Source organism: Manis javanica, chromosome 16 (assembly GCF_040802235.1).
Source record: "Manis javanica isolate MJ-LG chromosome 16, MJ_LKY, whole genome shotgun sequence".
Lineage (NCBI taxonomy): Eukaryota > Metazoa > Chordata > Mammalia > Pholidota > Manidae > Manis > Manis javanica.
The window spans coordinates 53192224-53219318 of NC_133171.1; the positions used below are offsets into that span (position 1 = coordinate 53192224).

General features: G+C 46.0%; 3 long non-coding RNA genes across 4 annotated transcripts; 2 read left to right on the forward strand and 1 right to left on the reverse strand.

Moving 5' to 3' along the window:
• The first annotated feature begins 1804 nt into the window (after positions 1-1804).
• Positions 1805-4817, forward strand: LOC108395751 (uncharacterized). Its single transcript, XR_001852750.3, has 3 exons — positions 1805-1893; positions 3024-3082; positions 3648-4817. It is a non-coding gene; the product is annotated as an uncharacterized lncRNA (long non-coding RNA).
• LOC118969727 (uncharacterized) lies at positions 3074-13437 on the reverse strand. The gene is made up of 2 exons (XR_005057582.2): positions 13290-13437; positions 3074-3376 (listed from the first exon to the last, which is right to left on the reverse strand). It is a non-coding gene; the product is annotated as an uncharacterized lncRNA (long non-coding RNA).
• On the forward strand, positions 7646-14655 carry LOC140846759 (uncharacterized). Of its 2 annotated transcripts, XR_012126153.1 has the most exons (6): positions 7646-8273; positions 12277-12395; positions 12560-12687; positions 13296-13419; positions 13511-13597; positions 13679-14655. It is a non-coding gene; the product is annotated as an uncharacterized lncRNA (long non-coding RNA). The 2 variants fall into 2 exon arrangements; XR_012126154.1 differs by lacking the exon at positions 13296-13419 and having other exon boundaries at positions 7650-8273; positions 12560-12714; positions 13511-14655.
• The last annotated feature ends 12440 nt before the right edge of the window (positions 14656-27095 follow it).

A 27095-nucleotide genomic window follows, 5' to 3' on the forward strand; every position in this document is an offset into this window, starting at 1 on the left:
GCCAAGTGTCTGACTTAACATTTTAAAAGGGTCACTGGCTTCCGGTGAAGAGTAGGGTAATAGGATAAGCCAGCAAGCAGGGAGAGCAAATAAATAGGAAGTTATTGCAGTGATCCAGATGAGGGCTGGTGTGTGGCTTGGACAAAGAATAGAGGATGTTAGAAGTGGTCAGATTCTGGATATATTTTTAAGGTAAAGCCAGCATGATTTATGGATGGATTGTATGTGGAGGACTCAAGGATGTCTCCAAGGCCTTTGCCTTGGATGGAAGGAACATCTGGAAGGATGGGGTTGCCATTCACTAAGTTGGGGAAGACTATAAGGAGCAGGTTTTGAGGAGGCAAACAAGAGGAAGTATGGTATAAGCAGTGGATATATGAGTCTGGAGTTTAAGGCTGGAGATTGAAATATGAGAGCCATCAGGATATGCATGATGTATCAGACACCTCTTAGGCACCACTTTCAATCCTCTGGGCTCCACCTCTTCCTCCAGCTGATGTAATGCAGTTGATACTGGCCAGATTTGCAATGCATACAAACTGTGACGGTGCCTCCCCTCTACCTGCTATGTGCACTTCTTGCTTCCTGAACAAGGGTGGCTGTAGGACACCTGTGGGAAACTCACTCAGCACTTCCATATGTAATCCCAGAATTATGGGGGAGTTGATGCTCATGCGGCCACACTTAACCAGTGGTGAGATAAATGCAGACCCTTTGTAGCCCATGATAGACATTTCTGAATCTCCTTCGAAGGTTCTATGGAGAAAAACATCAGTCTTCCTGGTGGTGGTCAGCTCAGTAATGCATTCTTCAACTGGTTTTCCTTTCTTCTGTGCTTCTCTTTCCCTGTTCCTCATTTTTACTCTCTGGAATGTCATTCCTGTCTAAACTACCTGGATGCAAACCCTTTATTAAGGTTCTGTTTTTAGGGGAAACTAGGCTAAAACAGGCGGCATTTAACACCATGAGACTGAATGAGATCATCAATGAATTAATGAAGACAGATACAATAGATACAAAGACCAAGTCCTAAGACCCTCCACAATTTAGAGATGAAGGAGATGAGGAGAACCTAGCAAAGGAGACTCTGAAGAATAACCTAGAAAATGTAGTATCTTGGAAGCCAAGAGATAAAAGTGTTTCAAGGAAGAAGAAATGATCAGCTGATCCTTGCAGAGCAGTCAGGAAAGATGAAGACCAAGTGATGACCCTTCGTTTTAACCATGTGGAGGGAACTGGTAACCTTAGCAAAGTGAAGTTTGGGTGGAGTTGTGGAGTGATTGAAATGAACTTGAGAGAGAAGCTGGAGGAGAAGTAGGGTCAAGGCAGACTTTTAAAAAGTTGGGTGAAATTGTAACGCATTTAGATACATTTACATGTTGATGAGAATGATTGAGTAAAGGGGGATAAAGAGATGATGCAGGAGAGAGCGGGGAGCATCGCTAGTGGGGGTGGATGGGATCTAGTGGCCAGAGAAGGTGTTTGCCTAAGATAGGAGGCAGAGAGTTTATCCCCAAACTGCAGGAGGGAAAGCAGAGGCTGTAGGTAAATTCTCATGTCCCATGACTCACTGAGGGCTGCTGCAAGAGGTCATTAAGAATTTTGAGTGTGTGCCTTCCACCATCCCCCTCCATTTGACAGAAGAGACCCAGAGAAAAGTGACCTCCCCAAGACACATCATTCATTAGAAGCAGAATTGGAATGAGCACCAGGTTCCTGCTGTCCCTCCCAGCATGTTAGGGTGCTTTCCTTGGGCAAAATTCTGACCATACTCTTCACTCAGCTTTTCTGTGCTCCAGGTAGTAGACATGGTCTAGTGGACTCCAGAAAGAACATTCAAATAGGGAAATGGAGAAATGGGCAAACTTCCGCATAGAACCAACAAATCACAAGGTGAGTTAACGTGAAGGTCGACAGATGACTTCAGGGGATCTCCCTGGTTGTATTTAGGTGTCCACTTAAGCACTGTAAGGGGAGCTGTAAATTGGCAAATTGGGCTGGGAAAAATCTGCCAAAATGAAGAGGGAGGACAGAACAAATCCAAGAATAAACAGAATGGCACAAATCCTTCTGGAATACAGATCCCTGGTTTCAAATATTCTGTCAGGCCTTGTTTCCCTGTTTGGGATTTGGAAATACAGTCCCTTGGGTGAAGCTGAACGCAGCTTGAGGAGCCAGCAGTGAGTTTCCAGGGTGGGAGGCCGTAACAGAGAGGCACGAGTGTGCCGGTCCCACGGAAGAGCCACATGCCAGGATTTGCTTTGACCTTCAGGGAATTTGTAAAACCACTGAATTCTCTATTCCCTAATTCCAACCGTTTCACAAACATTCTCTGCACTTTTGTGCAAGGTGCTGTGTGAAGTGCTTCAGGTATGTATGGTAAGGGAGTGAGGGAATATGTGGAACAGATACACTGAAAGAGGTCCTGCCCTCAAATTTTTACAGTCTCAGAGGAATAAGCTAGTCATTCACTGAACTATGATTTCACGCCCACCGCTGAGCCTCCGGTTTCTGTTATCTCGGTCCTGGACAGAAGGAGCTGTCCAGTTGGGAAGACTGTGCCTCTAGTCACTGCATTGAACTCCCTGACTGTGGACTCAAAAGTATAAATTATACACTGCTCTTGGGTACAAATTACTCCCATGTGAGGTTGTTGAGCGTGATCCACTTATCTCTAGGGCTGATGGCTAGTTAAATCCTGCCCAAGTAGCTGAAAGCCTGTTTCTTTTATGACAAACAAGAAAAAGAGGCCCTCGCAGAAATTCAGGCCTAGGATATATCCTTGAGCCAATGCTCTAGTATGTTTCTTTGGGGAATACTTAAGCTGGTGGAGTCTGTAACGCCTCCCCTTTCCACCAAAGCAGTATTTGAAGCAACACACAGGCCCAGGTTCTGACTCCCACCACTTGGGGAGCTGAGGGCAGGCTGGGGAGATGAAGAGCCCGAATGGTTCCATGAGATAATCCAAGAATGCTGCTCTGAGGACATAATCATGATCTCTGCATTTCTGTCGCCCTATGCAGCTGTTTCAAAGCACTGGCAGTATCAGTGATTTCATGGAATCCGCACATCCTCCCGAGAGGTAGGTGGAGCAAGTTTTATTATCACCGCCCCTGCAGCTGAATGGCGAGGCTCCAGGAGGCAACCTGGCTGGCCCAGGTCACGTGGCTCATAAGCAGCTGAGCTGGAACTCAGTGGAGGTCTCCTGAGGGTGAATCAGATGCCCAGGTGGCACGGACTGTCCTCATCCCCCTCAGCGCTCTGGTAAAGGCAAGCTTTCCCTCCTGGACTGCCTGGCTTTGAGTGCCAGCTCTGCTCAGACCAGCTGTATAGCCTCAGGCAGGTTGTTTAAAGGTCTCTGTGCCTCTTTCCTCATCTGCAAAATGAGCAAAATAATAATACCTCAGTCCTACATGGTGTTCGGGAGGAGAAGAGGAGATATCAGAGAGAGCAAAACATAGCATCTGGCATAGTGCAAGACATCAATAAATGTGATAGATTTCCCCTTGCCCCCAGCCCAGATCTTTTTCTCTAAGACAGGAGAACCACAAAAGGGTATTTAAGAATCCTGTAGAAGTCTCCTTGCTTTCCTGCCCTTTCGTCTTCTGCAATAATGCCATCACACCACAGCTCTTTGTACTTTTCAGAGCGCTTTCCCACCCGCACCTCTTGAGATCCTCCTGAGGGTCCTGCAAGAAGACAGAACCCAAATGAGAAGAAACCAAGCAAGAGCGCATCGACTGTCCTAAGGCAACACCTGTGTTAGCTGGGAGTGGGAACTCTGCCCCTGTGTAGTTTCAACTCTCAGATACTGGAAATCTGTTTTTGGAAGCGGCAGCTTCAGGACCTAATGAATCTCTGCAAACTCAGGATTACCTTTCAGCATGCAGAGGAGAGTCAAGTGGTTTTCAGCCCAGACCCCCTCCAGCCCACAGAGCCTGCTGCACATCAACACCTGGGCCTGGGGGGTTGGGAAGGCAATCCAGCCTAAGGGGTGAATTCCTGCTGCCTTCCCACAAGTGGGTGAGAGTTGAAAAGGTCAAAAGGGCACTGCTCAGGGCCTGAGATTCTGGCGTCAGCTCTGCCACTGGATATCTGAGAACACCTTGAACAAGTCAAGGTGCACCTCCATTTCCTCATCTATAACAGGAAGACTGGATTAGATAACATCTCAGCTGCCTTCCTGATAACCTAAAGGGGACTGGCTTGAGGACAACCGTGACACATTATGGGCAATTTTTAAAAATGTTTTTATTATGAAAAATTTCAAGCAAGTTCAGCATCAACAAAACACAACGCACCGTATCCTTCTTTGCCTAGCCTGGTGGCTATAATCATCAACATTCTGTCTGTCTTGTTTCATCTGTACCTCTACCCCCTCCCACTTAATGGTTATTTTGTACAGCTGTTTTTAGGTGAAATTTACAAACATTGCACTGCAGAAATCTTAACTGTAATATTGACTAATGGGTTCACTCTTGTGCACTATACTTCTATTACAATATAAAATGTTTCCACCTTCCTAAATGTTCTCTGGTGTCCACCAAGGGCAAATGTATAACTGAACTTACTAAATAATGAGTTGAAACATAAATGTGAGTTTAGCTTCATTGAGGTCTAGCAAATGCTCTTTCTGGGGCTGGCTAAGTCAGAGTCAGATCTGCAGTCCCAAACTCCTATTCTCTGTCCTGCCTCTGTGCATTCCTGTTATCCTGCGTGTCCTGGAGGTTATGACCTTCTCTTGCATGTACTTGGTGTCCAGTTATTCTATTGTGAGACCTTAACTAACATGGCTGCAAATTCTTAGAGGCTCTCTCTTCTTTTTCCTATATAGGTATTCTTTGGGTTTTTTCCTTTTGTTCTCCCTTCTTTCTTTCCTACCACTGCTTCCTCACAACTCTGCTCTTTCTCCCCTTGGGAGCGTTCTCACTTTCTGTGTTCAGGCCATCTTCTCTGAGCTCATTGTCTGTTGTCTTTTTGGTCTGTTCATATCCTAGACATTAGACACTGGACCACACCCTAGGGTCCAGCCCAAGGCCAGGCACTTTGTCAACAGTGAGTGAGTGAATGTGAAAGACCACATGCTCTAGAAACACCAGCCACCTAGTAACTGTAATGTGGTCCACTAAGGAGCCCCATCCTGTCAGCTTTGCCATTTTTGGACCACATCTTTCTCCCAGCATTGAGCAAGAAGCTATTTATCTGTCCCTTTGGAAGCCCCAGCATTTGAAAGGAAGGAGGCTGATTTACTGGCAAAATGTGACCCAAAGGACCATTCTTCCCCCACCCCCTATCATTAAACACACACACACACACACACACACACACACACACACACACACACACACACACAAACACACACAGAGACACACAGAGCAAGCTGGGCTATCAGGGACTTCCTGTTTTCCTCTCTTGAAAGCATCCTGGATGGATGAAACTAAGGGATCAAAGGGACTGTCTGCCTCTGGAGCTTGGGGACTGGCAGAATGGCTTTTAACCCTCTGCTGACTCCTCTGTGTAAGTGGCATAGGCAGTTTATGGCTTATATTTCCCGGGTAGATTTAACTTCTCGAGTGCAGGAGCCTTGCTGTTCATTCATTCATGAAGCATTAGTGTAGTCTACCAGATGCCAGGCCTTGTCTGAGAAAATGGGGTTACGGGATGAACATGATAGTCCCTTGGCCTCAGTCATCTAACAGCAAGGACTATAAGTGCTGATGTGATGAAGCACTTCCTCTGTCAGGCACTCACTACATGTATTACACACTCACGACAAGCTTAGGGGGCATTATTATGCCCATTTTACAAATAAGGAAAGTCAGGCTTATGGAGATGAAATAACCTGTCACAGGCACATGAGTAACAAATGTCAGGGCTGGGGTTAGACAGCAGTGTGGCATCCACCCCACCTACCCTGCCCCACGGAGAAATGACCTCCATATCTGAAACATGGTGGCGACTAATTGCAAGTAAGTTTTACAAGTATAGTTTATCTCTGGCCTTGGTCAGGTTGCTTCTGATGCCCAGGTTTGTTTGTAGCCCACTTACTGCCCTGTCTTAGACTAGAATGGGGGTGAGTTTGCAGCCCCTGAAGACTAAATGCAAGGCTTGAGAAACCAAGAGACCACATTTGGCCCTGTTTCGGGGATACAGATTGTGTTAGTGAAAGGCTCCTGCTTCCTCGTTCGTATTTCTGGAACAGATCAATTCCCCCAGGATTTTTGTTGTTATATTTTGTTTTTTTCCTTTTTATTTTTGGTATTTTCTCCAAAGCATCGAATGAAACCCCGAGGAAATGTTGATAGGCAGTAGTAGAATCCAAGTGAGCATATACTGAAGAATTATTCTTGCCTTTGCTTATATTGTCTCTTGCATCCTTGCAACAATAGAGAGTATTGTTTTGTTCCATTTCTGGGGAAGAACTGAGGCTCAGAGTGGTTAGTTAACATATTCCAAATCACACAGACAGCTAGGATTTGATTCTATGTTTGACTGACTTCAAAACCTACACTTTAATCATACTGTCTCCCTGATGCGGAAACTTGGCAGAGAGAAGGAGGAACTCCCTTCCTGCTGCTGAGATTCCTGACTAACCCTAAGTGGCAGGTGAGGACATCTAGTAACCTTGAGAAATGTTGGTTAGGGACGCCTGGCACAAAAGGACCTTAAGGTGCTTCTGACTCTGCAATTCTATCTCTTTAAGACCCAGAGCTCCCATGCCAAGGCTGCTGCATGATCCTCAGAGATTTCAGGGGTGGGGAAACTGGATTGAACGCGCTGACATACAACAAGCAAAAAAAGACCTCAGCATTTTTGCCTCGCCTTGTTGGCTCCAGCCTTTTCTCTCTCTCCTTCTCTCCCTCTCATTTATTACTATGCTATTCCCTGGCCCTGCTGCTGTGTCAATACTGATAAAAGCAAATCTCCCCACAAACAGGTGCAGCTGGAGCTGCCCCTTGGACAGCTGCCAGGGAATGTGATCGCTCAGCTGGGGTGACCTGCCCCTGCCCAACCCCCTTCTCAGGTTCCAGCCCAGGGCGTGTGTCCTTGGGCAGTTAATGTCATGCTGCGGGTTCAGAGCCTGGTATCTCAGTTGGCATCATGGACAGGAGATGGAGGTTGTGGTTGGGGTGGGGTGGGCATGTATAGGACAAAAGGGGCCTTTAAGGAGTTATCTATTTACTTATTTTCTCTTTCGGTTTCTTCTGAAATGCAGACCAAGTCCTTCCTGCAAGTTATTTGAAAATATTTCCTAATATCACTGCTTGATTTTTCTTGGTAAGAATATTTTTTCCAGGCCTACCTATTCCCAGATTCACACATACACTTGCAAGTTAATGATCCAAAAGACATTTTCTGAGTACCTCCTAGGGCTTAGCTGAGGTTCACCTAAGTAAACATTTTGTGAGCCAACCAGTTATCCAGAAGGCATTTTGATGCTACCAAGACATGTGACTGACTTTGGTTTGAAAAAGATTGTATTTCATCCCCCCATCCCCCATTTCTGTATTTTGTCCCCAAGCATCATTTCCCCACTTCCCTAGGGCACCGGCCTTCCCGGAAATGCCCTGGCTCAGCGAGCAGCCTCCACCTCCCCGAGAGGTAAGACTGGGGCAGTAAGGCGGTGACAACCCGGAGTGGGCCTGGGACAGGGACTGGGCTGGGCAGGGCGGAGGGCAGGGGCTGGAGCCACCTGGCCTCTGGGCTGCCGCAGAGCAGCGCGCAGATTGGGGAGGGGAGGACGTTGCTATGCAAATGACGCGGCAGCCCGAGGCCCCCTTTACCCAGGGGCCCTCTGGTTGCCAAATCAGACCATTCCCCAGAACAGTCGCCTAGAGACGGGCGCTGTCATAGCAGCCGCTCAGTAGCGGCGAGCCTGCCGAGCTGCCGGGAGTTGCTGGGTCGGGGTGTTCAGACCTCCTCGGCACCCCTCCCCACCCAGTCTCCACCTCAGGGAAGGGAGTGGTGGCCTGGGCTCCTCCTTGGAGCAAGGGAGGGCGCTAATTGGGTTGGAACACTCCAGAAACACATCAGCTGCTCCTCCCTTGGGAAAGGGGGTGGGGGCGGGCTGCAGACCGTCTTTGTGACGGGTCTCAGACGCGCCCTTTCTGCAGCCTCGCCCAGACCTGGTCTTCGCCCGTCTCCGCCCACCCAGGACCTTCCTAGGGCACAGTGGCCAGCTCCCTTTGGAATGGAGGGGCAGGCATCGATCAGATAACCACCAAAATGAAGTCCAGTCGTAAGGAGTAGCATGTGATACTGTAGGAATTGAGGTACCGGATCTGACCTGCTTTGGAGGGTTTAGAAACTGCTACAGGTTTGCTGCGGCTCCCCAGCGAGTACACCACCTACTCATTCCCCAACACCTCCTTCTCAGCAGCCTTCCCTCATCTCGCCCAGCCGATGCTGACCTGGTTGTCCCTGAACCCCGGGAGCAGGGACTTTTTCCTACCTCACAGGGCAACAAGAGGGCTCCTTGTCATTTGTGTGTTTCTGGCCTCTTACCAGTTAAACTACAGCATAAATTTCTCAATGCCAGGCCCACCTAATTCTGTGACGGTGCACCTTGACCATGAAGAACTAGACGGATTCGAACAGATCCGCTTGAATTTAGTGCCCGTGATCTTTATCACCCTGGGAAGCCTAAATGTTGACTTTGCAACAACTATTTGAAGACAGGCCTTCAGAGACTACTAAAACCCTCTAAAACTAGGACTGGGGAGGGAAGGAGACTCAGTGACAGCCTGAGTGACATGAAGCCAATAAGTAGGCTAGGGAGAAAGTGAGGGACTACTCAGGACACAGCATTCCATGGGACCCGTGGACTGCAGGCCACAGGGAGAGCCCTTATGTGAGCTGGTGTCTGGGTGGGGGTGGGCAGCTTTGTGCTGCTGTGCTGGCTAGGGGGCCCCCTTCCTTCAAAAGCCACAAGAAGCCTTGGAGAATCTTATGGACTCAAACATAAAGTCTCTTAGCCGGTCTCAGTAAGGTAACATACCCATGTGTAATCTCTCCCTCTTCTTTCTCCCTTTCCTTCCTCATGTATTAAGTGCCTACTGTGATCAAGGCATTGGAGATCCAGAATATGATTAAATTGGTATTTTATATTTGTAAGGAGAAAAACAATGCATAGCGTAGGGGGACATTTGTCATGCCTATGGTCACCAGGACCTTTTGATAAACTTTCCTGTGGTTGTGTGTTTTCCACACATCATAAACCCCACTTCTTCAAAATAAAGGCCAGAAATGTGCTTTCCCAGACTCCCTTGCAATTAAGGTGTAGGCATGTGACTTTGGTTCCACTGATCAGATGTACCCACATGAGATTATGATTTGAAAGTGAGCAATTAAGGAAGTAGACTTCCTGGGGAAAGGGTCTGGAGGAGGCATCTGGCCTTTAGAGTGACAGAAGGAATGTTCTCGCATCCAATTTCCACCATTGTTGGGGGGATAAGTGAGGGAAGTTGCAGAATTTGTGCTGATTGACAGCTGCTGTGATGGCTTGGCTGGAAAAGTACCTCTGAGTGGTCTAGGCATCTTCGCTGAATACTGAGCCTCTGTGCCTGTCCTCCTGGATTCTGTGAACCTCTTAATATCTTTTTTCTTATTATCAAATGTATGTCATGGTGGACATATCCAATAAGGGGTTGACATCCAAAATATACAAAGAGCTCATGCACTTCAACAAACAAAAAGCAAATGATCCAATTAAAAAATGGGCAGAGGAGCTGAACAGATACCTCTCCAAAGAAGAAATTCAGATGGCCAACAGGCACATGAAAAGATGCTCCACATCGCTAATCATCAGAGAAATGCAAATTAAAACCACCTCACACCAGTTAGGATGGCCAACATCCAAAAGACAAACAACAACAAATGTTGGCGAGGATGTGGAGAAAGGGGAACCCTCCTACACTGCTGGTGGGAATGTAAATTAGTTCAACCATTGTGGAAAGCAGTATGGATGCTCCTCAAAAAACTAAAAATAGAAGTACCATTTGACCCAGGAATTCCACTCCTAGGAATTTACCCTAAGAATGCAGGAGCCCAGTTTGAAAAAGACATATGCACCCCTATGTTTATTGCAGCACTATTTACAATAGCCAAGAAATGGAAGCAACCAAAGTGTCCATCAGGTGATGAATAAAGAAGATGTGGTGCATATAGACAATGGAATATTATTCAGCCATAAAAAGAAAACAAATCCTACCATTTGCAACAACATGGATGGAGCAACAGGGTATTATGCTCAGTGAAATAAGCCAGGCGGAGAAAGACAAGTACCAAATGATTTCACTCGTATGTGGAATATAAAAACAAAGCAAAAACTGAAGGAACAAAACAGCAGTAGAATCACAGAACCCAAGAATGGACTAACAGTTACCAAAGGGAAAGGACTGGGGAGGGATAAGGAGAAAAAGGGGCAGTATGATTAGCACACATAATGTTGGGGGTGCACGGGGAAGGCAGTATAGCACAGAGAAGACAAGTAGTGATTCTATAGCATCTTACTATGCTGATGGACAGTGACTGTAATGGGGTATGTGGTGGGGACTTGATAATGGGGGGAGTCTAGTAACCATAATGTTGCTCATGTAAGTGTATATTAATGATACCAAAAAAAGAAAGAAATGTACATCACAGTCGTCATAAATAAGTGAAATCATATGGTATTTGTCTTTTTCTGCCTGGCTTATTTCACTGAGCATAATACCCTCTAGGTTCATCCATGTTGTGATAAATGGAAGGATTTCTTTTCTTTTTATGGCTGAATAATATTTGTCTATATGCACCACATCTTCTTTATCCATTCATCTATTGATGGACACTTAGGTTGCTTCCATATCTTGGGTATTGCAAACAGTGCAGTGATAAACACAGGGTGTATATGTCTTTTTGAATCAAGGATTTTGTTTTCTTTGGAGCCTCAATATTTTTTTAATAGGTTCCTTTTCTGTTAAAGTGGATTCTGTTTGCAACTAACAACTTACAGTGAAAGTAAGATGGATGGATGGATGGATGGATGGATGGATGGATGGATGGATGGATGGATGGATGGATGAGTAAGTGGATGGCTTGGTAGGTCAAAGGGTGGGTGGGTACATAAAGGATGGATGACTGGGTGGGTGTAAGGGTGTGTGAGGGATGGGGAAAAGGGTAGGTGGGTGGGCAGGCACCAAAATATTAAGTGATTTGGGGGGGACATGGGATTATAGGCCATTTTTTCTCTCTGATTCTCTGTATTTCCCCCTTTTTCCTCTTTTCCTCCTCTTCTTCTTATTTTCGATGAAAACGTGTTATTTGTATAATAATAAATTTTCAGAAACTCAGACCTAGAAAAGCTCGCAGTCTAGTGAGAGATCAGTGCAGGGGAGACAGAGGCTAACTCTGAAAGCTGGGGTTTCTAAGCCAGTATAAGCTCTGGAGGGGCCCTGACTGTGAACTCAGATCCCACTGTCTCACCAGGCCTGCCCTGACCACCAGCAGAAAGCCGTCCTTCTCTTTCCCTTCCTCCTCTGAACCCCACACCCCAGCTTGTGCCCATCACTCAGAAGCATGCACTTGGTTCATCCTGCCTTGTGACATTGTTCCTATTGTTACCCAATGATCCTATTTTACCTTGAGCTAGGATGACACACACATTTGTGACTCATCCCATGTTGTTTTGCCCTCCCCCGGCTCTGGCCTTCCAGTGGCACTGATTGTCCCTAGGCTGGCAAGTACCACAACTCTTTTGCAGCTGTTGTTCACATGGGCATGTCCCATTGCCCCACATTGACTGTCAACTCCATGGAGGCTGGGCTCACAACTTATGTAATATTTGCAAACCTCATTCCCCATAGTTTTGCAGGAAGTAGGATTTTATGATATGCTCACAGAAGATAAGGCACATATAGTTTCTTCTCACCTTGATGATTTTATCATAGTGAAATTATAAGCTTTTGCAGGCAGAACCCTTTTCCTTCCCCCCCTTCCTCCTTTCATTTATTCATTCATTCAGCACTTAATGAATATCTGTGATGCTTCAGGTGTTCAGTTGAATATCAGGGAACAGATATATAGACAACTAAGTGGGAAAAATGGTGGATGAGCTCAGATAGTCAAGTGTGAAAGGGAGAGAAGAGACACTGGTTGGGGGCAGAGAAGCTTTCTTCATAGGAATAGTAATCAAGTGTTCAGTCAAGGACAGTTCTGTTCTCAGTATTTAACATATTTTCATTCACTTAATCCTTAAGCAGCACTAAGGCAAGTACTGTTACTACTTCCACTTTACAGGCGAAGGAACTAAGGCCCTGAGAGGTTCATGTCTTACAGGGTTGCTGCAGAGCTGGGATGTGCACCCAGGCCTCAGCTAGAATGTCAGTGAGTGACAGCCTTGAGTAGATTCTGGAAAGGTAAGTACAGAATCACCAGACATGGAGGCCTCCTCTGTGGGCCAGGGTGTTGAGTGGTTGCCTGTTCTGTTGGGCTTGGATGTAGGAACACAGGGGAACGGTATGGTATGGGGGATGGCCACTACCACCACCTTGAATGTCACTGTTCTCTTTATTTCTCAAAGGGTAACTTCATTACTGAAGAGTGGCGACCTAAACAAAATTGTGAGGTTGGCAGAATGGGCTTCTCTCTCTCAGCCCTGGCTTTGGAGTCTCAGGACTGAGGATCCAGGCCCAGCCGTGTCACTGAACAGCTGAGTGATCTTGGGCAAATTACTTAGTATCTTTGAGCTTCAATTTTCTTGACTATTAATTGAGGATAGTAACCTCATAGTGTTGATATAAGATTAACAAGATAATGCCCAGCACATAGTAAGCTGGCCAAAAACAGCACCTACTTAATTTTAAGTCCCAATCCCTTATCCACAACTTTGGAAAACTAAAATCTCTGAAAACAGAATGCACTGGGCAACAAAACTTGTCCTGAACTAATGCAAGGCTATTCACAGTTTTTCTTTAGTCCTACCTAGTATGATGATTCATAGACTTCTTTGCAGAAATATTTAATATGTTTGACTATAGGACACTGTCCACATCCCTCTAGGGGCATTACAAAATATGTGGCACAGACGCTGTGTTGTCTTTCTAAAATCCAAAAAACTCTGAATTACAAAACACATCTGATAAGGAGTTTGGCTTGCTTGTCTCCCCTTGAGAGTACCCTCTCCATTTCTGGTCTGCTTCTCACCCCAACTGCTCAAATGCTCTTGGATGTCTAGAATCAACCTTTTCTGGTTGTTTTTCCACCATGAATTTCCCCAGTTGACTAAAACCCAAAATAACAACTCCTCTCACCTGAAGGATTGCAACAGTTTCCAAAGGGAAAAAGGAAGTCTTGTGTTGGAGCAGGTCGGCAAGCTCTGAGCTGGGCCGTGGAGGCAGCCCGTCATTCCCCTTTCGCAGAGAGGGCATCCCGAGACCTGAGGTCAGGTGCCTGCCCCTCTGCGGGCTGGTTGGGTGATCTTGGGGTAGCCCCGCGTGACTTGGAATGCTTTGGTTTCCTCATCCTGGAGCAGAGATCATGAAAATTATCTGGCAGGACTGTCAAGAAGATTAAATGAGATAATTAAAGGGCTTTGAAAACTGTCAAGTGTTGCGCAAAGGTAAGGATTATTGTCACCTTCTTGCACATATTGTCAGCTTCTTAAGGGCAGGGAGACAGTGTCTTCAGTTTTCTTCTTCAGTTCCCTCGGTGACACCCCCCACTCCCACCACCTCCTGCACTCAACACTGGACCAATGGAGATGACCTTATAAAACACCACAGAGGGACCAGCACGGTGGCTCAGCACCTAAACATTGCTTAATAAATGGTGGCTAATACGTATGTATGCCTGTGCTGTTGTATGGCCTCTAGTACAAATCTGCTCTCTGCCACTTGCTGGGTTAGTGAGCATGTGAACAAGGTTAGCAGTAACATGCCCTAGTGTCCTCATGTATCTCACATTCTATCATGAACCATAACTAGTTCATGAGTGGATGTGAGACCTGAGGTTTAGTCTAGGTAGCAGAGCCAGGCACAAGCCAGCATTCTGTAGCCATCCACTGTTACTATTTTACTATTACATGTTGAATGATTCTTCAAGAGGTGGTATAAGAAGATCACCAGACTGGAAAGCAGAAATCTAGCTCCTGGTCTTTGCTTAGACTCAGCAAAGTCTTGGAAGACAGCTAGATGCTCAGGCCAGCCTCTCAGGGTTGGTAATGTAGCCGTGAGTATGGGTGGGTGTCCTTTCCCCTGGTGTGGGCTGGATGCCTAGACCAGACAGTATTAGGTGAAAGGTGTGTGTATTCAACATTTGGATAAATACCACAATTGTCCAACATGAAAATGTTTTGGTTTGCATTCTCTCCCATCAGAAAAAAGAGGGCCTGTTCCTCCATACCCCGACCTACCCATATTTTTAAGTTAAATTTTATCCACATTTTGACTGGGTAGTATTTACAGACAGCACAAAATTTTAAAGGGGCATACAGTGAGAAGTCTCCTAACCCCGTCCCAGCCACCCACATCCCCTCCCCAGAAAACACAAACTTTGATCTCAGCCTATCTTGTAAGTGAAAAATGGTATCTGGCTAAATAAATTACATTATTTTTATGTGGAAACTAACCAGAATATATTTAAGAGTAGAACATTGCATCTGAATGAACTTTAAGGTAAAACCAGAGACTTCAAAGACATTTTATGCTCAGCGGTGGGGTAGGGTAGGGTGGGGTGGGGTGGGGTGTTGCTTTTTGGTTCTGCCCCCTACCTTCTCTTGGGGGATAAACTTGGTATAGCTCTGAATTAATCTATAAAGTGCAAGCTTGAAGATGCCCCCTGCTCATCTCAATTATGTTGGAGTTTCCCTCATAGCCCCAGTCACCTGTGTACAAGCCATCCCTTATGCCTCTTTCTGCACTTGACTTGGCCACCACCTTGCTGCCTGACCTTGAGTCAGTCACCTCTGCTCTGTGCTTAGGTTCTCCTCACTAGGAAAAAGAGGGATTGGACTAGGCCCATTCAAGGTGTAACATTCCAGGACTGATCAACTAATTCAAATGAAGGTGTAGATGAATGATGACAGCTTAGTGTATTACCTCTTCTGTGAGTGGGAGCATTTTAAGAGATGCAGTTTCTCATCCCAAAAGAATGAAATGTGCATAGCGCAATTTCAGGTGCGGTCACAGGTGGGTGGGGATGATGTCTGTGTGGGGCACCTTTCCTGCTTTCCTGGTACACCTCCAGTGGTCCCGGGGGTGGGCAGGGCTGCTCTAGCCGGGGTGGTGTCCGCCCTGAGTGGTGTGCCTGTTGGTTTCCCTCTAGAACTCACACCACACTCACTTCTTTCTGGCAGTGGGCAAGGGCTGCTTTTTGTCATAAAGAAAAATGCTTCATCAGGGAAATCCAGATGTGTGGCCTGGAAAACTACCCTGTCCCTGGAGCAAGGGGTGTAGTGGAGGTGTTTCCAGGTCAGTTCTGATTCTGGGTGAGTGAGGAGACCTCCCCTGCAGGCCCGTGAGCTTTCTGCCAGAGCAGGTGGTCCTACTACACCTGCATCCAAGACGTCTGCTATTCACCCAGGGAGAGAGGCTGAACCAAACACTGGTTTCATTTTCTGTAGGAGGTTTGGTTTGGCTTCTGAATTTTTAGGACAGGCATGAGAGAGGGGGTGTCCTGCAGCCACCATTAGCCCATCAGAAATAAGAAAGGCATTTCTCGGGCTGGTGAAGAGCAAGCCAGCTGACATTGTACAGTGCACAGTGCTATAACCCCACACATCTTCCCGTCCAACCGACTCCATCTGGGCCTCCTTTCAGTGGAGGCAGTTGGAAGAGGCAGTCTGATCCAGGCAGAACGGTGGTAGGTGGCAGTGGAAACCAGGGGCAATGGTCAGTGGTCTCCACTCTCTTGGCAGTGCTGACAGGCTCCAAACAGACCAGGGACGGTCATGCCTCACTCTCCGACCCCATCTCCTCCTCTTCAGTGCAGGGAAGTTTCTCAAGACCTGTTGATGCTTAGCCCCTGAGCCTCATCATGGAGCGCTCAGAGCTCTAGACCTGTCCTACTCCAACTGTGGTCCGAGACTAGCGCACTGGCCTCACTTGGGATCTGGTTGGAAAGGCAGAATCTCAGGACTCACCCTATACTACTGAATCAGAACCTGAATTTTTACAAGATACCAAGAAGCTGATTATATTGATGAACATTATTGTTTGGGAAACATTGGTCTACATGCTGCATGCCTTGGGGAGATCAGAAGAAAGGAAATAGAAGTCGCCTTCACCTCTGGGGGGGCCTCCTCTGAGGTGAAGGATCACCAACAAACCTGGTTCAGTGGAGGGAGGTGGACAGAGGAAAAAGCTAAGGTGGGCACTTTAGGAAGCCAGGTGGAACTAGGCAGCCCCTTTGATGTTTTTAGTTTTATTTTAATTTCATTTTTAATAGGCAAAATTCATTTACACAGTTAAAATTCTAAGGGAATAGAAGGGTATATCAGACAGTTTCTTTCCCACACTTGACTCTCAGCCACTTCCCCTCTGAAAGGCAACCTATGTCACTAAGCTAGAAATAAATGGAGTATTATGCAAGTGAAAGTGTGTGTGAGTACATGCATTTGTGTGTGTCCATGTGCACATGTGTGTGTTTCTACTCACCAGACCCCTTTAAAAAATTCGAATGGTAGCTCACCATACACAGTGTCTAGCCCTTGCTTTTTTCACCTAATATATGTTGAAAATCATTCTGTATCAATATGTAAGGAATGCCACAGATTGCATTTCAGCTGAATATTTTTCCATTCTAAGAATGGACCTCAGTTTATATTGCCAGGCCCCTACTGATGGACTTTCAGGTTTTCAAAAAATGCAGCTTAATTTTAGCAACTTAGAAACGGGAAGGTTATTTAGCCCAAATTCTCACCCAGTTTAGGAATTCTTTCACAGCGTCCTTCTGCACTTCTGAGACCCAGGTCAATGTCACTTCCTCTGGGAAGCTCCATCTCCCTCTGCCTCCCATCACCCTCGCACAGAGCTTTCCCAGAGCCCTAATCACATGATATCATTTAGGCAAAAGCCTGAAAACATCTGCTGTTGCATCCTGTTGCCCCATCCCAGCACAATGCATAGTAGGCTCTCAACCAGCATGAACGGAGTTGAACCAACTATTACTGAGAGGGGACTCCTCCAAATCCCGCTGCCTGAACACTCCTAATGGCAGAGATCTCACTTCCCCAAAAGCCCATTCTGCGTTTGAGAGGCTGTCTCAGAGGTCTTTGCATGAAGCAAGGTCTGTTTCCCCATTGTCTTTCCCTCTGGCTCTAGTGCATCTTCTAAAACAACACAGAAATTTAAATAACAAGAGTCAGCGCTGGGTGATTCATGTACATGAAATTCTAAAAAATGAAAACTAATTGATAGTGACAGAAAGCACCTTGGTGATTGCTTGAAGATATGGAGGCAGGGAGGAACAAGAGAAGCATTACAGAGGGCACAGGAAATTGTGTGGAGTGATGGTGATGTGTCAAAACTCATCAAACTGTATACTTGTATGTGCAGTTTATTGTATGTCAATGATGCCTCAAGAAAGGTGTTTTTAAAAGTCTGGTATCTGGAACCAATACATTGTCTAGATGTCACTGGCTGGTGGGTGCACTGTAGGGGAGCTGGCTCCTTCAATTTAGTCACTATCCACCTACTGCTGGAGCCCAAGAAATGTGGGCTCTTTTGGGAGTCACATCACTGTCCTTTAAGTCCAGCAAAAATTCCAAGGCCTTGATGTCATGAACGTTAACAAGCCAGGTCTCCTTCAACTTGAATATCAATCATATCAAAGTCATTAATCCCTTTCATGCTCATTTTGTTGACATAACTGAGTAGGAGATAAGCATAATGTGGTAGAAAGAGTATGAACTTTAGGGTCAAATTCCTTTGATTGGAAGCTCAGGGTGGGTACATTACTTAGCTTCACTGAGTCTCAGTTTCCTCATCTGTAAAGTGGGTCAGTGTTTCTGATCTCATAGAGCTATGACAAATGATATGTAAAGGAAATGAACTTAGCACAATGCTTGGTCATCAAGGTACTGAATGAATAGAGGCTAATTTTATAGCTCCATCACTCTTACCTGTCAAAATATTTTGAAATCTTTGCTCTGTGTATGCCAGATCTCTCAAAACATCTCTATATTTGATTAGCAGATCTACACATCCTTACTGGAATTTCTAATATAAACGTTGAAATGGGCCAGGTCAAAACCAGGTCAAAATAGCACACCCTGTTGCGTTTCTTCCAGATTGATCTGCACTTCTTGGGTTGGGTGCAGTGAGTTTAGCCCTGTGTTTTTAAGTGTGATGGCTGATATGCTGGCTAATGTGGAAGCTGACAGAGGAGCGTAGGAAGAGAGTAAAAGTAGAGCAGCAGCTGTGGAAAACAGAATGGCAGTTCCTCAAAAATGAGACATAGAAGTACATGATCCAGCAATCTCACTTCTGGGTAGATACCCAAAAGGATTTAAAGCAGGAACTCAAACAGATACTTGTACACCCATGTTCATTCACAGCAACATTATTCACAATAGCCAAAAGGTGAGAGCAGCCAAGTGTCTATTAACCACTGAATGGATAAAGAAAATGTGGTGCCTACACACAATGGAATATTATTCGGCCTTAAAAATAAAAGGAGTTCTGACACACACTGCATTGTGGATGAACCTTGAAGACATTATGCTACGTGACATAAGCTAGACACAAAAGGACAAATATTGGGATTCCACCTGTATGAGGCATGTAGGGTAATGAGGTGGGTGGGTGGTGGTGATGGCTGAACAACAACGTGAATGTGCTTAATGCTGCAGAGCTGCACACCTAGACATGGTTCAAGGGGTACATTTTATACTATGTATATTTTGCCACAATTAACAAAAAGTAGAGCAGTAGCCTATTCAGCAGTGGGGAAGGCCAGGCCTGTGAGCTGGCTGGACAGCCAATTCGAGATGAGCTGGAGAGCAGGTTGGCCTTGTGAAAACTAGGAGACTGGAGAGTAGGCCCTGTGAGCCTTGAAGTCCAGGCTGAAAAATTGGGATTTGAGATCATCACTGAGTCACTCCTGGGGGTCAAGCTTTGGTTTCCTGGTTGAAATGAACAGTTCCTGTGGGTGGGTAACCCAGAACTCTAAAGCTAGTATATTAAATTAGTGTGGATGGGTTTGCTAGCTAGCCACTAGTAGCGGGCTTATGGTCAGAGAGGCGACAGGTGGCATAGCTCACTGGATGTCAAAAGGAGATGCAAGATGTCAATCTTAGGAAAACCTGAAGGAGAATGGTCAGAAAGGGCCATGGTGTCCTAGGATTCTCACAACTTGAACTTGTATTGCTGGTTTCTCCATTCATTGTCGGTGTGCCTTAACTGCTCTTGCCTCAGTTTCCTCACCTGTAAATGGGGGGTAATAATGATCTTGTGTATCAGGGATAAAAGAAAAAAGGTACATGCTAAGTATTGGCCACTTTTGAATTCTCCCCCTGCCAAGGAGGGAGGCTGGCCTATTGCGATGCTATTTCAGGCAAAGCCCAGAGTGGGTCCCATGTCTTTAAATAAGAAAGGATGAAGTGGGAGGGAAAAGAAGAGGCCAGCAGAACCATTACTGGTTGTGGGGGTGCGGGAGGAGAAAGGCAGAGCAGCTGGGTTGAGGAGTGAAACTTGGGAGATAAGAAGTCCTTCAGTTTTGTTAACATATTTGCCCCTGTGTGCTTCTTCAGGAGGTTTTCAGAAAAGACCTGTGTTACTTTCCAAGCCATTTGGAATCCTGAGCTTTAGAATTCTGTCACAGGCCTTGAGGTGACCCAATATATCTGGATTAAATTTGCAAAGTGTCTGCCTCATTGCAGGGGCTCAACAAATGGTCCCAGTTATTATTCTGGAAGGGGACAGACCAGGGAGCTGGGGAGACGAGAGCTGGCTATCTTAAAAGAGCAGAGAGGATACCTTCCTGAGATACCAGTCCACTGGGCTAGGCTCCAGGAGTATTAGGCTTCTTACCCCTCTCAAGAGCTGCACTGTCCAATGTGGTAGCCAGTAGCCACATACAGTATTTACATTTACATTTAAACATTTTAAAAAGTAAAAATCCAGTTCCTAAGTCACACTTAGCCTCACACCAGGTGTCCATTCTAGAACCACATGTAGCTAGTGGCTACCATACTAGACAACACAGACATAGAATATTTCTATCAGCACAGGTACTTCTGTTGGACAGCATGCTCTAGAAGGATGAGGAAAAAGCCCAAGTCAGTTTATTTGTGTATACTCTGACTTGTTCCTAAAAGGATCTGAGGCAGCTGAGGCCAGCCTGAGGCCATCAGACCAGAGTCCTCTGGCTAGAGATAGGAAGGTTAGTGTGGGGGCTGAACCAGGTCATGAGTGGAGTAGCAGAGAGGAGAGGCCCCAGCTAGGAAGTGGGAGGGAAAGGCGGAGGTGGGGATGTTGTGGGAGTGAGTGTCAAAGGACAAGGCCTTGAGCAGTCAGATGTTGAGCAATGAGAGCTATGGGAAATTGGTTCTTCATTCCTCTTAGCAATATATGGTTTTCTGGCCTGTTTAATCAAGGAGTCCCCTGTGCCCTTCTGTTCTCAGATGTGAATTCCAAATTCTGGCTAATCAGATCCAATTAAAGGATACTGTTGGCTGGGTACAAGTTCTGACTTGCGGCGGGTTGGGTAGGATGCCAGGCCTGGATCCGTGCTCCTGCCCAGCTGGTGTGTTTTGAGCAGCCATGCCGGAGGCTGCAGAGCCGGAAAACATCCTTCCCGGCAGACGATGTGAGTGGAAGGGCTCTCGCCAAAGGGAGCCAGGCCTTGAGCGGTTTCCTGCAGTGCTTTCAAAGCAAAGATAGGCTCTGGGGACGGGTTCTCTTTGAGAGCAAACCCAAGTTGGAAAAATGTTCACTCAATTTGACTTTTGTGTTCAACTCATTTCTTGGGATTAAACATAAGCCAAACATATATTAAGATGATTTTAATTTAAGCTTTGCTAGAAAGTTCAAAACTATCAGAGGGTGGAATGGGGTGCCAAGGAGAGCAGGTTCTTATTGCTGAATTCGAGGTAACATATTCCCACACATTTTATGTTTACTTTTATTTTGAGGTATAACAGACAATAAAGTGTAGTAATGTTTAATGTGCAGCTTGGTGAACTTATGTATCTGTGTAACCTCTACCCAGACCAGGATACAGAACATTTCTGGAAGGTTCCCTCATCTTCCTTCCTGGTCAATTCCCCTCCCCAGGGGTAGTTGCTATTCTGATTTCTACCACTGTCTATTAGCTTTGCCTGCTCTTGAACTTCATATAAATGGAATCATACTGTATATATGCTCTATCTGGCTCCTTTCTCTCATAAACCCATGAACTTTTTTAGGAGAAATTTTATAAATACAGATCCACAATCCTTTACTTAAAACCACGGAGGCCAGATAGGCTTCAGAATTCAGAATTTGTCATAGTTTAGAAAGGTATTATGATGGGCTCACTTACACTGTATAGTATAAAATACCCGCAGCAGGGTCTGGGGCCTCACCTGGTAAACATATAAACATTTCTGAGCAAAGTCTATGAATATTCACACACTAAGTGGTATAAATAAAGGCTGTAAACAGCCTCCCAGCAGTTGAGGTTGGTTTTACTCTCAAATGAGTTCACATCAGGTCAGGCTTTGCAGTCAAATGACTTATGATAAAAATGGCTTTAGCATGAAGCTTTCAGAGGTTTGGGGAATAAGGGATAGTGGACCTGTTAGTTCTGGACAACCCATCGGCTCTGTGGGAGGCAAACTTACTGGGTAACTGATAGAAGGTTGCAGAAAACAGCTGCCCACTGGAGCGAGTGCCAGGCTGGGTCCTCCAGGAACAGGCTGTCTTGGCTAGGGCAGCGGAGGGGCCACATGGGCTGACACTGAAGGCATGTCTTTGCCTGGAGCGTGTGCATTTGGGCATTTTCCTGGAATCCCTATCTTTGCTTAGATTTTCAAAAGAAATGTGCTATACAAATAAGGTTAAGAGCCCATTTAGAAGGTGCCCTTGAGGATCAAAGCAGTGCTTAGTTATAGCCCCTCAGCTGTGGGCCTGGGTTTCCAAGCGACCTGTCTCTGATGACAGACACTCAAGGATGGCAGGGGGAGGGTGCAACAGCACAAACAGCAGAGTTGTAGGTGCGGAGAAGGAGCAGGGAGAAGTTAGGGTGAGCGTGAGGGGAGCCAGGAAGACAGCACACGCAGACCCCATGCAGGGCTGAGCCCGGGAGAGATTCTGCCGGCAAGGGGTTATGTCTTTGGTTTAGGAGTCTGCGTGGAGCACCTACTTTACACCTGGCTCTGGGGCTATAAAGATGAATCACAGCTGCTCCTGTCCCATGGGGCCTATGGGGACCTATTGCTACTCTCTGACAAGCTCCCTATTCCTCTCCTGGCTCTTCCTCCCACTTACTTGCAGGGAAAACACACACCAGGAGTGGCCTCACAGTGCAGTGAGTTGAAAACAACCGTAATGTCTACCCACTGAGGGATGCTGAAATGAACTGTGGTGTATACATGCAACAGGCTTCTATGCAGGCATATGAAGAATGTCGTAGAACAGCATTTCCTACATGACGCTCCACAGACCCAAGCCTCAAGTGGATCCCTCAAGGGATTTCATAGTAAACTATGTTTAGGAAACGCCAGTCTTCTCTTGATGATTCAGAACACACATCAGTAAATGAAAGGCTCTGAGAAGTCCTCAGGAAAGGCCATTTAAGATGCCTTCAGCCAGTGTGTCCCGAACAGGTGGGAAGGACTCCCTTATTAATAGCAAACTGTTCCTGGTGTTCCGCGGGGCCGCTTTGGGAAACATTGTTATAGTAGACTCACGTGGAAGGAGCTGAGTGAAAAACACAGCTTCTGAGTCTGCAACATGATTTAAATGAACAAACACACGTATATGTATTGTTGGTATTTGAAAAAAATCTAGCAGGACAAATCCCAGAACTTTAATGGTGGTTGGGATAGTGGGATTACAGGTATTTTTATTTTACCTTTCTTTATTTTTGTCTTTCAGCTTATTTGGATTTTCTAAACCGCTTTTCGTTTTTGTATGTAACTTTTATAATTTAAAAGAAAGAAAAATAAAAAACCAATTGGTAAGAAAAGTATCCAGGCCCAGCTGACGGCGTGTCCACAGGGCTGCTGCACCTAGAGGGGCCGGGGCCTCCAGCTCGAGGAGAGGCCAGGCCCTTATTTAGGCAGAGACATCCCAAGCTCGCATTCCAGTGGGAATCCTTCCCGGCGCATTCCTCCCGCAGCACCCGGCCGCGTCCAGCTGCAGCCCCGCTCCTCCCTCCGGGGCCTCCCTCTCTTTGGTTGCCGCGCTGGCCCAGGCCAGACTGCACATCTGGACCTCGTTAGGGGCCGCCAGCACCAAAGCCGGCACATCTGGCCGCCGAGAAGCGAAGTGCGCGGCAGGGCAGCAAAGGGGAAGGGGCACGTCAGGACAGAGCCGCCGGCGCGCTCCGAGGCATCTGGAAGTGGGAAGCGGTAGGCGGCTGGCCGCAGACACTGCACTGCCAGCGGCTGGCTCTGGCCCCTGAGAGCCCAGCAGAGTAGTGTCCTCACTGGCAGGGGAGCCCAACCCCACCCCTAAAGCCCTCCCAGGCTGAAGGGATCAGGCCCCGAGGGGAGGGGAGCTCTGGACTCCAAGCGCGAGGCTCTTGCCCTCAGTGAGGCCTGGGCTGGGTCCTGGGGGCCAGCCAGGATGGGAGCAAGGGGCAGCTTGCAAACAAGGAGAGGGCAGGAATGCCTAGGCTTGTGGCAATTAAGCCTTATGGTAGCCAAGGCTTGGGGCCGCCGGCCAGGACGTGGGGTCTTCTGCGTCAGGATGGAGAATACTCCCGTTTGAAATGAGAAAGGAGCGGGGGCAACGAAGTGATCTGGAAACAGAGCATCACTACTCTTTTCCTTACACAGGACCACACCCATCCCTGGGCCTATCCCTGTGGGGCCATTATTTGTCCCCTTTGGGGCCTGCTTATCTAAGGCTTTAGCAGCCCTGCCAATTCTTTCCCTGAGACAGCACAGATGCTCTTTAGATTCTTTCCAAAGTGAGGCAGAGATACAAGTAAACAGCCATTCAATAAAATGGAAAGCCTATCAGCTCAGCCCTAGCCCCTCCCCTTTGTCCTGGCTCCCACCTGGATGGTCCCCTTATCACAAGAACCCCCAGATTCCCCTGCCTTTGCTCTGCATCTCCCTGCCTTCTCTCCACCCACTAGCCCCTGCCCATGGCAGTGGGTGGCTCGCCAATGGGCCTCCACCCACCCTAGTGCCCTCGGAAGAACTCTCAAAAAGATCTAGTGGTTGGTGCCAGGCATTAAAAGAGAAGCCAAGGAAAACAGCAGAGACCTCAATGACTTTAGCCCCAACAAACAGGCCTAAAATCCTACTACTTACCCCACTGAGCACCAGTTTCCTCATCTTTAAAGTGAGGATCATCTCTCTTAGACAACTGTTTAAAGCTCTATGGCAGAAATATAATAGTATTATATATTTCTCCAATAGAGAAGTAATGTAATCACATATGTAATGGACGAGTATTTTATGCTTCTCATTTTGGAATCATTTTAGGTTTATAGAAACATTACAAAGATTGTGCAGAGTTCCAGTAAACCCTTTACGCTGCTTCTTCTAAGGTTCCTGTCTTTCATAACCAAGGCACTTTCGCCAAAACTGAGGAATTAACATTGGCGCAATGCTATCAGCTAACTGCAGACTTAATTCAGTTTTCACCAGTTTTGTCCAAAATATATGTAATTTAAAATTTTCTACTAGCCACATTTTTAAAAGAGTAAAAAGAAACAGAATGAATTTTAATAACATTTTATTTAGCCCAATATATGTGAAATAGTGTCACATAACTATTAATCAATATAAAAGACATTACGAATGAGATCTCTTTTTAAAAAAACGCTAAGTCTTTGAAATCAGTGTGGATTTTATACTCATAGCACTTCTCAATTCAGGCACAAAATTTTCATTGGGAATGCTTGATCTGTAGTTAGGCGTACCCAAAATTTACAGTTGAAAGAGTCGACTCATATATTCAAGTTGTCCGAAGCATACTTAGGAGTTTTTTGATAACTGAATTGTGTCAATTTAAAAATTTTGAATTAAATTAAGTTAAATAATTAAAAATGTGCTCTGTCAGTCATGCTTTCTGTTTTTCAAGTGCTCAGTAGCTGCCTACAGCTAGTGATTCCAATACTGGAGAGCTCAGGTGGGAAGGGTTAACTGACATAATGTAAGAAGAACAGTGCCTTGTGCATAGTGGGCATTCAGCAAATGGTATATATTGTTGTTATTAAGGCCTAGAATTGCTGTTGGTAAAACCCGATTTCCAATCGCGTTATCAAGACTTTTGTGCTCATCGACTCAGGTGTAATGGAAGGAAGCAGAGGCAGATAATTGGTCTGAGAGAGAGAAAACAAGTTGGAGAGACCAGATGGAAGGATCCCATACTTCCTTAAGCCCTCCGCGTGCTGGGTTCCCATGACACCAGCCCCTTCACCCCTGCTGCATTAAGTAAATGAGGGTGAGGTTACTTTGGATTACTGGGTCCATCAGGACATTTTAGAATTATTCAAATAGGGGACATTTGGCTGGCCCTCACTTCTCAGAATTCTCCCTGCTGATTTGTAAATAAGCAAAAAAGATAAGAGAGAGAAAGAGAACTTATTTTTCAATTCACAGTGGGGGTGGGGGGAACCTGCCATGTAGTTTGTAATATTGTGTCCACAGGTTGGGACACCCTCTCCCAGTCTCGAGGTGCCTAGGAAACCTAATTAATTACGGAATTATGGAGCACGGCTTGTGCTAATATAGAATCAGGGCTGAGGGAGTTAGGTGTCTCAAGGGATATTTATAACGAGCTGTGGCAGTCTGGTGAGTCACTGCTCTGCTCTTCAAGAGGCCATACCTGCCTCCCAGGAGGGAAGGCTGCTGCTCACTGGTCAGGCCCCCTTCTCTGGCCGGAGACACACATACTGTTGGGGAACCCTCCCCACTTCCCTGGGCTCCCCTGATCAATACATTCCTTCCTTTTCCCCCATTTCACCAGAATTTCCCAACAGCCTTCTAAATCCCAGACGGTCTGTGCTGTCCACCACTGATGCCACAGACTGGTTGCATCCTAGGAACATCTCACTCCAGAGGGATTCTTTCTGGACAGGTTTTCTAAGGTCAAGCCCAGCTATGCAGCCAGGCTCTTGAACAGCCTCCCTCTAGGGCCAGTCCTTCTGGGACACAGGCAAAGGCTGGAGAGGAGAGGGGAACATTGAGCCCCTTCTCTGTGCCGAGCCCTGGGCAGGGCCCTTGGCTCCCCTTAGCTCACCGAAGTATCACAGTAAGCTGTGTAATGGCTTCCATTGCTCACATCTACAGAGAAACCGAGACTTGGGAAAAGCAGCTAGGAAGGAGCACGTAGCTAAGAAGAGCTAGAGTTGGGGTTCCACCCAGGCCTGTCTAACTCCAGTGCTCTTATTTTTATATGATTGTCTCAAGCTATTGGACTAGTGGTTCAAGACACTTTCATATATATATATATATATATATATATATATATATATATATATATATATATATATATATATATATATATATATATATATATATATATATATATATATATATATATATATATAAAATATAATCCTCAAAATATTGAGGTCGGGGCCAAACAGAGAAAGAGGAATAACCTCCAAACTAATAGAGGGAAGCATTCACGAGCAAAAAATATAACACATCCAAAAGTGGGAGGAGGAGGGTGTAAGGACAGGAAAGGGAACATAGAACAGATGGAACCAATAGAAAGCACAGAGTAGATTTAGTCCCAGATATATTCATAATTACATTAAATATAAATGGACTAAATACTCTTGTTAAAAAATAAAGGTCAGAATGGATTGAGGACAAATCCTAATTCCGGCATTTACAAAAGATATATCCAAAACAGAATAAGGACTCAGAAAGGCTGAGTCCTTTCTGTGTACTCACCCTGCAGGCAAACAACACTCAAGCCTTTCCCCTGCTCCGTTCCAAGCCTGGCAGG